The 11,632-nt window shown below is 44.3% G+C and overlaps 1 protein-coding gene across 3 annotated transcripts in view; it reads right to left on the minus strand.

The window, feature by feature from the left end:
* Window positions 1-2,548, minus strand: part of HTR2C (5-hydroxytryptamine receptor 2C) — a 242,138-nt gene extending 239,590 nt beyond the window's left edge. For 2 of the 3 annotated variants that reach the window (XM_054839540.1, XM_054839546.1), the window contains exon 1: window positions 1,741-2,542. The gene's annotated coding sequence lies outside the window, so the exon portion shown is untranslated. Of the gene's footprint in view, window positions 1-1,740 lie in introns of all 3 variants that reach the window. The other variant, XM_054839527.1, reaches the window with a different exon arrangement.
* Window positions 2,549-11,632: the final 9,084 nt, after the last annotated feature.

Consider the following 11,632-nt stretch of genomic DNA (forward strand, 5'->3'; position numbering starts at 1 on the left):
AAAACTTTATTATTGACCAGAAAGGCTGCTTAGAAATAATCACTAGTTGAAGTGTACTGGTTTGATTTCCTGAGTGGATGGAAGTACAGCTGTAAGGCACATATTCCCGTCCGCTCCTTCAGACCACATCACACATGAATACACTCCAACATTTTGCTCTTTTTGCAAAAGTACTTTTTGAGAAATGCACTTGCTGGAATAGGGGCACAAAGATGATCAAAACAATTGCTGGTCAGCAAACATCAAATCAATTTTGAATTTTGAAAGCATGTTTGTAAGAAGCATTTTACTTTAATTCACCCAGTTCTAATCACCGTTCTGCCTGTGTGCAAATAGCAGTAAATGGGATGACTACCATATAATTTTTCTAGTGTTTCCTGCACATGCAATTGGGTTATTTAACACTCACCACCTTTTATAAGTACTCTCCTAGAGAGTTCTGACCAAACTGCTCAGGTAGCAACATGTTCCAGTCAGGAAGCCCTGACTAAAGAAAACAAAAGTGACTAAAAAGATCTACGGTGCAGATGACAGTCTTGCTTTGTTTCCTGAAGTGTGGCGGTATGAATGACACATTTGTTCTGCCAGGATGCCACAGAAACACTTCTGAAACTGTTACACAGCAATGGCACTGTTGGCTGTGCTATCTCAATAGATCTGCAATGCCAGAAACATGCACAAAACTCTCCACGTGATCCAGGCACGTGATATGGGCAACACCTACCTATTCTGCACAACCAGGTTTCCTTGGCAGGGTCTGTGCTCACATGCTCAGAAGCCAACATGCAAACATACATGTGTAAGTCAGCTGGGAGAACCAAATAGGTATCCAATGCCCAACACCCTGCTTTTCCAGGGGAAATTGGTTGAAAACTTCCCTTTCAGCTTAATGTTTAAAGAGTAAAGCTCCCACTGGAGGTCTCAAGACAAACCCCACCAGTGAGAAAGGATCAGCATTAGCTGCTACTGATTTTGTTAGGGATTTCTCAAGAAGGCACCTTCCTAAACAAGTGTAAGGAAATTTGATAGCACTGGCAGTTTTTCTCTCCCAGGTATTGGTGCAAAAAAATCCTCAAGCAAAAGTTGCAGGTGGTAAAGCAGTTAGCAGAGATGAACAAAACTCCTCTCCACAGAGCTGGGAAAGCAAAACACAGAAACCAGACTCATACACAGGCTGCTTCTAAAACAAATTTCCTTCTTTACTTCCAAACACCAAGATCAACCCTTAGGACCTTAAAATTCCCTCTTCCTCAGGGAAGAGCACCTCTTTTGCTCCTTTTAGTTTACCAAAACCCACCACCTCCCTGTCGGCAGCATTTTCTCTCTCCCTGTGGGTGCCCTCTGTCCTCCCCACATCCACAGGAGTAGAATGAAGGGACCTGTAGAGTGCACTGTGTCCCTGTTTCTGAACCGAAGCATAACCCAGCATACTGCAGCCCCTTTGAAAGGTCATATGCCAGGAAGAAGGAAAAGCTCCCAGGTGCATTCCACAGAGAACAAGGCAAGTTTGTTCCAATTAAGTGCAACAACTTTATTGCCAGGCATGAAAGGTATCACTTAGGTATCCTTCGCTCTCTCCTCCCTGCTGCACACACAAAACCCACACATGCATATTTCTGTCTAGCATATTAAACCCTGTTCCCACTGAATGATTTTTTTAATTTTATAGCCCAGGCTGAGGAGAGGACTGTATCCCCCCCAACAAAGATCACGGCACATTGCACAGGCAGCAGCACGTACCTGAGTAGATAGAGCCAGCAAGTCAACATAATTCCTCTTGGATGGAGACATTTACCCCAGCTCAGACAGCCGGGGCTCTGCTGCCATGCCTGGTGCTTCGGACACACCAAGAAAGCATCTTCTGTGAGCAGCGCAGCCTCTCTCATACACCGAACTGCAGCAGCAGCAGCCTGGGAGAGCAGCAGCAGTTGAATTGCTGCACATGTATCTCTGCAGATTATTTCCTGCTCAAACACTTGGCATAAAGGCAGATGCTCTTAACCCTCTGGAGGCCTATACCTCTGTCCCCCCTCAGCAGGGGTGAGCAAGCAACTCCAAATATTCTGCGGTGAGGCCAGAGAGGAATGACTGGAGACACACAGGGCATCCTCCAAGAAGTAGTCCCAACCTCGAGTTAGTTGCAGTCACTTTGCGCTCAGGAAGCCAGGCATTCCCACGGCAGCCCACAGCATCCCCGGCCAGACGCCACGCGGCTCCCGCTGCATCACCCGCTGCAGGTCCCCAAGCAACAGCAAAGTGCCACTCATAGCTCATGCGGGAGCCCGTGCGAGGGCCCCCTGGGGGTGGGGTGACCAGTGTGCTGGACCTGCGGCTGGAGGTCACGGCCACGCAGGTGAGGAGGTGAGGGGCACAGGTGATGTGGTGAGCCTGGCAGTGTCACCAAAACTCAGGCAAACAGGACTTCTGCTTCTGGCACAAAGCTCTCTGGCCCCAGGCGCTGCCCATCACCTGCAGGCACCCACGTTGCAGGCAAGCACGCACTGTCCGGGCGGCACTCAGCCAGCGAGCTCCAGCACTGCTCCCTCTCATAGCCTGCGAATGTGACTGGAAAGCATGGCTGAAAAACACGCTACAATTAACAGGAGGGAGGGAGATACTATTGCTCTCCTGCTAGTCTTAAAGGCACATTGCTCACATGTGCCTGTTGGAGATGCAAACATCCATAGCTTCAGCCCCAGCATCTCACCCATCTGCAGGCAGCCAAGAAGCCCAGGCAGGAGCCCTTGTCTGAGTCAGGGGAAGGAGAGATGCCAGGAAGGGAAGGGGCAAATAGCAGGAGAGCCCCCACATCAGGGTCTGGGAGTGAGGCCTCCCACATCTCCAACCCTGTCCCAGAAGCCAAATCAAGTCCCTGTCACCCAGCCCAAATGCTTACCCCCATCACTGGCCCCTGTGCCAGCATCCCATCCAGATGCAGGGCAGCCTGGCCACTGCCACACCATATCTCACACACAGCCCCAGTCATCATCTCCAGCAGGCAAGGAGGGCCTGGTGCACCTCAAGTGCATGGTGCCCCTCTTCTGGGCTTGGCAGGAGAGCCAGGTTAGTGGCACTGCTCCCAACGGAGATGCTGGGCAGGATTACAGCAGCAGCAGGTGCAGTTTTTCACCCTGATGTTACCCAGAAAGGATATCCCTTCTGCAACTCTTCTCAGAGGCAGGAGCAGTGTGACGCTGAAATCCAATGTTCCACACATGTTAAAACTGTGATGAGTTCAGCAGGTCTCAGACTGGCTGTAGCATCTGGTGCTACAGCCACCTCCTTACTGCCACAGGGCTGCAGCCAGTGGACTGTGCACCAGCCAAAAGCCACATGTTCTCTCTTTGCATCTCACAATACCCCCTTCTGTGTCCCTTGGGATACTCTGGTTTGTCACAGCTCAGATTCAACAAGAACAATGCCAGTAACTCCAGCGCACATCAGGCTTTTCCCTTCCCTGTCCCCTGAATAGCTATCATCTGAAACACCCTCTAGAAGTCTGTTTAACAGGGGATTTACCCTATTGAAAATCTCTACTTTTTTCTCAGTAGTGGTTGTTGTCATATACAACACGCTTTTCTGAGCAGGACAGAGTCACATGAAGCCCTCGACCTTGTTAAACCACTTTGCATCACACAGCATCACGTTCATACCTTTGATTCTCCAAGCTCACTGGAGGCACCAAAATTAACCTGATCGATACCTGCCTCCATTACCGTGAGGGAAGCTATTAGCAGCATGGACATTTTAGCCTGAGCACGCAATGACAAAACAAGTTACTATGGTGAAGAAGCTCTAAGTTAAGCATAGTTTACCTTCAGGCTTTTCTGAAAAATAGCCTGAAAGACAAGGTATAGACTTTATACCATTAACACAGAATCAGTGAAGAGTTACCACTGATGCAAATGTGCATCACAACATAATAAATAACTACTTTCCTGTAGTGCTAGTACAGAGGGGCTATTAAAACCTGATCACCTGATGAGACGAGTGCAATGCAAATTTCACTGGTTCCAGGCCATGCAGCTTTGTGGAAAAATACCACAGTGAATTAGTTCAAATTTGTCTTTATTAAGCATTGTGTGTCTTAAAGAAAGTCTGTTTGACATCAGACCTACAAAACATGTGTAAGTAGTAACCAAAATGCTGGCAGAGACACAGCTTTATACTCCTGAAGTTTTTCCCAAGTATCAAAGATCAAATTTGCTCTACAGAGCATAGCTGAGGATTTCTCAAGTATAATGCTTCATGAACTGACTCATCTGATTAGTATGCAAACACACCACAGTGACTGCCATCACATCACTACAAGTATCTGTCCTGAAATGTAGCAGTCCCTTGCAACATATTGAACAGAAATATTCTATGTACAGGCATTATTTTTTTTTTTAAAGTGCACGACCTGACTGATCAATCAAAATTAAATTCAGTGGAAAGGACTGCCTATTACATTCATACGATTGAATGCTGATTTGAGTCATTCCATTGTGTGCAAGAGAGTGGTTTGGTGTGAAAAACCCAGGCCAGTAGGGTCACACCTTACTGCCAGCTGCCAGATCTGTCACTGAGAATTATGCATGTGTGTGAGAGTAGAAGTGGGCCACACTTAGCTACAGCAAGTACATATCTCTATGATTCATGGGAATATGAGACTTTGTTTTAAAAAGATTTGAGTGTAAGGAAGACATCATGCTGTAAAGTGTGATATTATAGGAAGTCGAATCATTAAAGATGTCTACAAACAGCTGCAAGACCCAAAATTCACATTGCAATTGCACTAAACTCTATCTTCCACCAAACACATGTATTCCAATTAGAGTACACAGCGCTTCACAAAGAGAAAAACACTGTAAAACAATCCTTCTCAAAGGTTTTAAAGGCATAATAAATAAATGTAAACCTAAAGAAGCACAGTGACCATTACAGTGGTTTTAAAAAAACAACCTTGGAAGTCAGAAACCTAACTACAACTATTCAAAACTTCTAGGAACGTATTTTAAATTGTATTCCTACCTTATACCCTAGGAATAATTATGCAAACTGTAAAATGTTTTGAAACTCAAACATCTTAGGCAGTGGATGTGTCCACGTTGAAGGATATGCCTAGCATGCAAAACAAGCAACTATCCATGAGACAACAGGCACATTCAAGAGCATCCAGCAATCCAGTATGCGGACCCTACTGGGACTGTATAAGAAATAATAATGCTAGTTTAAATGGCTACTTTGGGAAAAAGAGAAGAGAAGAGAAGAGAAGAGAAGAGAAGAGAAGAGAAGAGAAGAGAAGAGAAGAGAAGAGAACAAAAAAACCCAAACAAACAAACAAAAAAACCAACCAACGAACCGGGCAAGGGCAGGAGACAGACGGAGGCCTGGCAGGATGAGGCTGTACCCAGTAAATCACTTGCAGGGGTCCTGCAAAATACTGTGGTTATCTCTGTTCAGAAATTCTGGAATACTGACCTCAATCTTCTTCATGTTACAAAATTAACCTTCCCTACTCCTGAAATTCAACATCTAACTTCCTTTACAATTATTCTTCTACTACACTCATATAGTGCATGAAAGTTAATCCATCTTCTAAGAAATAGTTTGCCCATTTTTTTAGGCAATCTGCTGTTACCAAGTTGTACATGATCATAATTGGTTTGTAACAGGTAAGTGATTCATATATCTATTGCCAGCGCATCCTTCAGGTGATGTGTAAGAAAATCCTTAGAAGTGGGAGGAAAGGGCTTCTGTACTAAAAATCAATGTCAGCACAATCATTTCAGACTTCTGGAGGATGATGGATGCTGGCTGGAGTTTCACTTGTGAACTTCATGCACTGAAGCAACTGCGTAGGGCCACCATGTACTCTGCCACAGGCAAACACCTGAACTCCTGCATATAATGATGGCAGGAGCAGCACTGGAAGGAGCCGGGACGCCCTGTGTAAGCAGCAGGCAGGGAGATTGTCCCTCTTGAGCATTGCATCCTCTTTTGAAACATGCTGGAAGAGCCATACTCAGTTTAGTGAATAGCTCCTGTACAGATCATGAACTGAAAATTTCTTCCAAAGAAAAAAACTTGCCACATAGCTAAGCTTCTCTTAGAGGGACATTTCACACACTTGCACAAAAGGTGTAAAGAGTAATGCCCAATTCAGTACTCCCTACAAGCTTTTAGCTATAAATAAATTAAGGAGACCCTGGGGTATGCCAAGCCTTTCACCCCAGGGTTCCCTGGAATTACTCTTTTCCAGGCCGCCTAACAGAGCAGCTCCCAAACTTTTTGTACCACCGATCGCTCTTCAGCTTTCCTCATCAACCCTGACCAGTGACCAGCTACTGAGCACTTACCGTAATGCCATAGATGTCTACAATTCAGAAATGCTGGGTTGATAGCAAGGGAATTCCAGCCAGAGACAGGGCTGGAGAGGGGGTTCAGGTGCAATGGCTGATAACAGAGCACAGAGGCTGAGAAGTAATGGCACTGAGCTTTAATATGCACATTTCTCAGAAACTTAACTCCCAGCAGAGCTAAGAAAAGGAGCAACTAAAGCATATAGAGTTTTGAACACTTGCACACATATTAGCATGGTGAGCTGACAATCCTGAGGTTTATTTATATTGGGAAAACTTCAGAACTTCAAAAAAGGCATTAACATCCCAGCCACATTGCAAGGCTACAGAATGTCAGTGGGAAACATCACAGGACCAGTCTGCAGCGTTTACCCAAGGAGATGCATGTGGAAGAATAGGAGTTTACTGGAAGAAAAAGCCAGGGACATCAAAGACCTAAATGTCCTTTCAAACACCATATTTGCAAGACAAAAAAACACCCTTGTGACCTTGCCTGTTTAGAAACAGATATAACTGATTATGTATCTTTAGAATGTCAACATTTCATTCCTTTTTATTTATCAATATTTATGTTGTGCTTCAAAATATTCTGTTGTATTTAGAAATCAGAATTTCACAGCCCTCCTTGAATCTATGATTTAGAAATGAAAGTATTTGCACTGTAAGAAGGGTTTGCAGAATTCAATGAATATGTTAGCACAGAGTCAAAAGAGCATATTGGGACAACTTGGGGATTAGAAAGGGCCCCCAGCTGCCTTTAACAATCTTGCTGGTTTCACGTTTATTGAGGCTTCCTTCTTGAACTGTTTTTGAGAATTCAGTCTTGATTTCTCTGAAATTTTCAAATGTATTTGAAAAATGAAACATTAAAATAGGACCACAGGAATAATTCATTAGAAAATAATCTTCTATATACTGAATACCCTGTGCATTCAGAGACATCTGGGCTGAACCCCATAGCCACAACCAACTATGGCATCTACAAGTACAAATCAATCTTTCCCAAAATGGAGTTCTCAAAGAGGAAAAGGCATCATTCAGCAATCAGGGGGCCATGGTTCTGACTGGTGGTGCTTCTTCCTGGTACAGTGACAAAACAAAGGTAACAACTATGAAAAAAACACCCAAAAGGTACCAAGTGGAAAACAGGCTGCAGCAAAGTGTGGCAAGATTGACCATGTGGGAATTGAAAAACAAACTCTTATAAGAATAAGGTGCAGCAAGAATGATTAAACATCAATACAAACTCTAAACTGCAAGCAGTAGATCTTTTCTTTCTTGGTGCAGGCAAATTGCAGCTAGAAGTATTTTAGGAAGGTAAGCACAGGTAATACTGTAGAGATAACTAGGTTAAATTGAGCTGCGTTATAAAGGAGTGAGACTGAATTATTTAAACTTCCATTCTGGCCATATGTGCTGGGAATGGCTAAGTTGTAGGAAGAACATGCTACTTTTAGATCTCTCGACTTTCCTGCTCCAGGGCCCTTGTCGCTCCTGCTGAGCAAACAGGAAAGTAATGCTTATTGCTATCGGGAAGCTGGGAAACATGGGTTCTGCCTCTACCTCTGGTGCTGGCACAACAAATTACTTTGAGCTAACCATTTAAGCTCATAACCCATTCTTTAAAACAGCCCTAATGATTCCATACACATTTGAGAGGTGCTTTGGAAAATGGCGATGTCATGTACACCGTATTGGTGTCTGCCTGCAATATCACAGACTCCAAAACCAGAAAGGTCTGTCCAGACAACCATGATAACCAAGGTCTGTGGTCATCTGGAAGATACAAATACTGTGGAAATATTGTGAACAGAGCTCTTGAAGAAACACTCCAGTTGGTGTCAAATGATGAGCTCATGTGCCATCAGCAGTGATCAGAGCTGCACAGGCTCAGGATCCACAAAGCCACGGGAGTGCACCAGCACCTAGTGGCACAGTGAGCCGCACCAAAGTGTTTGGAGGCCTTCCCCATCTCATGTTTCTTCCAGGGATTTTCTTGCTAATGAAATTCTTCCTTTCATCAATAATTTAATGAAACTTTATATCCGAGTTCAATTTTCTATTTGTACCCGGTTTTGGAAAAATTCTAAAAGAATTCTAGCCCATACATTTGCCAAAACTTGATAAATCTGGTTTCTGTTCACAGGTCCATACCGAGCAACATGAACAGACCTGTCAAGCCCACGCTTGGACCACTAGCTTCACTCCTCCACCTTCCTCTTCCACCTCTGGAGACCATCTCTCTGACATGCTCCCACAGTGCAATCTTCATCTTTCCTTTGCCTTGCTGTTCCCTGCCCCACTGCTCCCAGATGCAGCATCCCTTCCCTGGAATCCACTGCCCTAAATGCCACTCCTCTCCATATGTATTGTCTCACATACTGGCACTGAGGACCTTGTGAAAACTGAACCAATGTTAACACCAGAAAGCCGTTAGGTGACTGTAGAAGCAATGGTCCTTTTCTTCACACAAAACTACAGCAGGACCCTGCATGCTGGGGGTGTCCCTCTGCTTCTCAGCTGCAGCATGAGCCCATCCATGCTCCAGGCAGCACTTGATGGAGTCAGAGCTCAAAGGAGTCAGTTATTTAAACCTGGATTCATTAGCAAGGTCCAAAAACCCCAGTGGAGAAAGTGAGAGAGGAGTAAGATATTGCAGCTGACAAACCGACAAACCACAAACCATGTCACCGAAGGCAGACCTGCTCCTCCTGCAGCTCCTGGGACCGAGGAGACAGTTTCTCATACAGTAGCTGTCAAAACCTTGCTCTGAAATGGCTCAGCGAGCTTTGCCTCAGCCTTGTCCTAGCTTGGACAGCTGGGCACAGCTTTGTGCACTCTCCATTTTCCCTGGGAATTTTAAGAGCTTGTGCATGCCCAAGGGCCCTTCTGGAGCACAGGGAGCAGGACACTGCTCCCTTCTGCACCCATGATATATTGGGAGGCCACCTGTCCTCTTCTCAACTCCCCTTTCACAGCCTCTTTGCCAGTGGCTAATAGAGCAAGAGAGGGGGAAACATTGCAGAGGAGCCCAATGGTCAGCACATTTACTCAGTGCATGGTGCCTAATCTGCTGTTCAAGCATACAAGCGCCCTGCACTAGGCTGCCAGGATGCCACAGCTGCTGTTCCAGCCATGGACTGAGGCATCAATTCAGTATTTTCCAGCTGGCCAGAGCTGCAGACTTTGTCTCCCAGTCCCTTTACAGGACACTAGCTGGTGCGTTGTGATTGCTCAGCCTGAACATATTAACACAAGAGCACTAAAAAGGTTTATCTGAACTGGGGCTAAAAGGCAAATCACTAAGAAGCTTTGGCAGGTGGGGTGAAACCTATCATTAATTTTAGTAGTGATCTAAAATATATACACATGTTGTCCTTTTATAGAGGGACTGGGTTTCTCTAGTGCTGCTTTAAAAATGTCATGCTAGCTCCACCTAGCACATTGCATGCTTATACTAGCACTGGTGAATCACTCAGGATTAAGTATGGACGCTTTTGTTCGGTTTGATCTACTGGTGATTTTTTGCAATTCAGACTAATGCTTCCATTTAATTCCTTTCACAGTCTCCCATGGGAAAAAAAATATGGCTTTCAGCTAATCTCTTAAGGGTACATTTACTAAGTATGCAAAACATTTTACAAATAACTGAGGGAGAAGGCAACGCTTTGTTATGCATCACATATATCTTAAAAGTCCATTAGAGTCCTCCGGATTTATCATGCTACCAGAACCCAGATGGATATTTAACACAAGTACAATTTTAAAGGTCACTGCAGAAATCCAACTGACTGATCTGAAATTTCTTGGACAACTGAAGTACTCTGGCCACCCCTTGCAAACACTACCTAATGACTCATACCTTGCAAGCTCTGCTGGTCCCAACTGGATCAATATTATCCCATTAAAAGTTTCTGCCCAGTAGCTAAGCAGTACAATCACTAAAACAGGACTCCTGCAATATGAATTCCAAAGGAAAGGCAACCAGACATAATACTACTATTACAGACTGCCTAATTTTTTGTGATTGGTTCTGCACTAAATTTAACAAAAGAAATTGGCAATCAACAAACAGTATTTTTGACAACAGACAAAATAAAAAATTTTTTGGAGAAGGGACGAGCATTGAAGTAAGCCATGCACTTACCTACAGAAATCCAGGAGGGATTACTGTGGAGTCTAATAGAACAACTTCCCTTCTAGCAGGGCTAACGAGAGGTAGCACTGCTATTAATTGCCTTTAAAGAAGGAAGCCTTCCCTGCGCCACAGATTTTCTGTGTGCTTTGCTTAGTTGTTCAGATGGAACAGATTCTTGCTGAGCATCCAAATGTGAGTAAGTAAAAGCTAAATCATTCAAGGGATATTTTCCAGCACATTTGTCACAAGCTTCAAAGAAAACTTCACTGCCATTCAAATGGCTGGTCCTATGGGCCAGACCATGATGTCTAGGACATATTCTTTTTTGGCTTCTCTCTAAGTCAGAAAATGCTGGGAAGACTTAAGGGCATTGTATGAAGTTTAGGTCATTTGCACGCCCCTTCCATGGGCTTAGAGCTTTGACATTCAAGTGGTTTGTGGTTCAAATCCATGGGCTTTCTCTTCAGAAGGATAATTCCACTTTTTCTGCATCAGGGGACAAATATGCTTGCAGCTGTGACATTTCAGATGGGACTGGAATGGCCCTGTGCAAGGGGTAGAGCAGGGGCATCCAGAGAACAGCCTGAGTCTTGCCAAACTCACACTGGTCCATACTAAGTTTAAGCACTTCTGTTTAGAGGCTCTAGGGACACATAATGAGGTGCTGAAAAAATCTACAGCAAAGGGAGAGTGATGGGCAGAAGTGACTTGGATTTGTGGAAAACGGGCTAAAGCAGATGACTACATAGCCTTTTGCAATTACAACAGCCATAGGGACACACAGCATAGCAACAAAGACACAGCAGAAACACAACAAAAGCCATCACACATTCTCAGTATAGTATATCACCCACAGGAAACGGACTCCTCTGTATATACATTATTAGCAATCAGATTTTTAATATTTTCATTTGAAAAAAAACCTAAGCAAATAATAAAACCATTTTGAAGATTAGGCCTTCTGCAGAGATGAGAAAATGTGATGATATAGACCTTTGTCACAGCACTGAATAATACAAAAAAAGAGCCAGAGAAACACAAATCAGAGCATCCTCAACCCACAGAGATTTACAAAGCAAGTCCCAGGCCTGAAAGCTGCACTACCTTTCCTATGTGGGAATCCTGTTCCTGTTTTACAAATGCACCATCT

Source organism: Grus americana, chromosome 12, assembly GCF_028858705.1.
Source record: "Grus americana isolate bGruAme1 chromosome 12, bGruAme1.mat, whole genome shotgun sequence".
In the NCBI taxonomy this organism is placed as follows: domain Eukaryota; kingdom Metazoa; phylum Chordata; class Aves; order Gruiformes; family Gruidae; genus Grus; species Grus americana.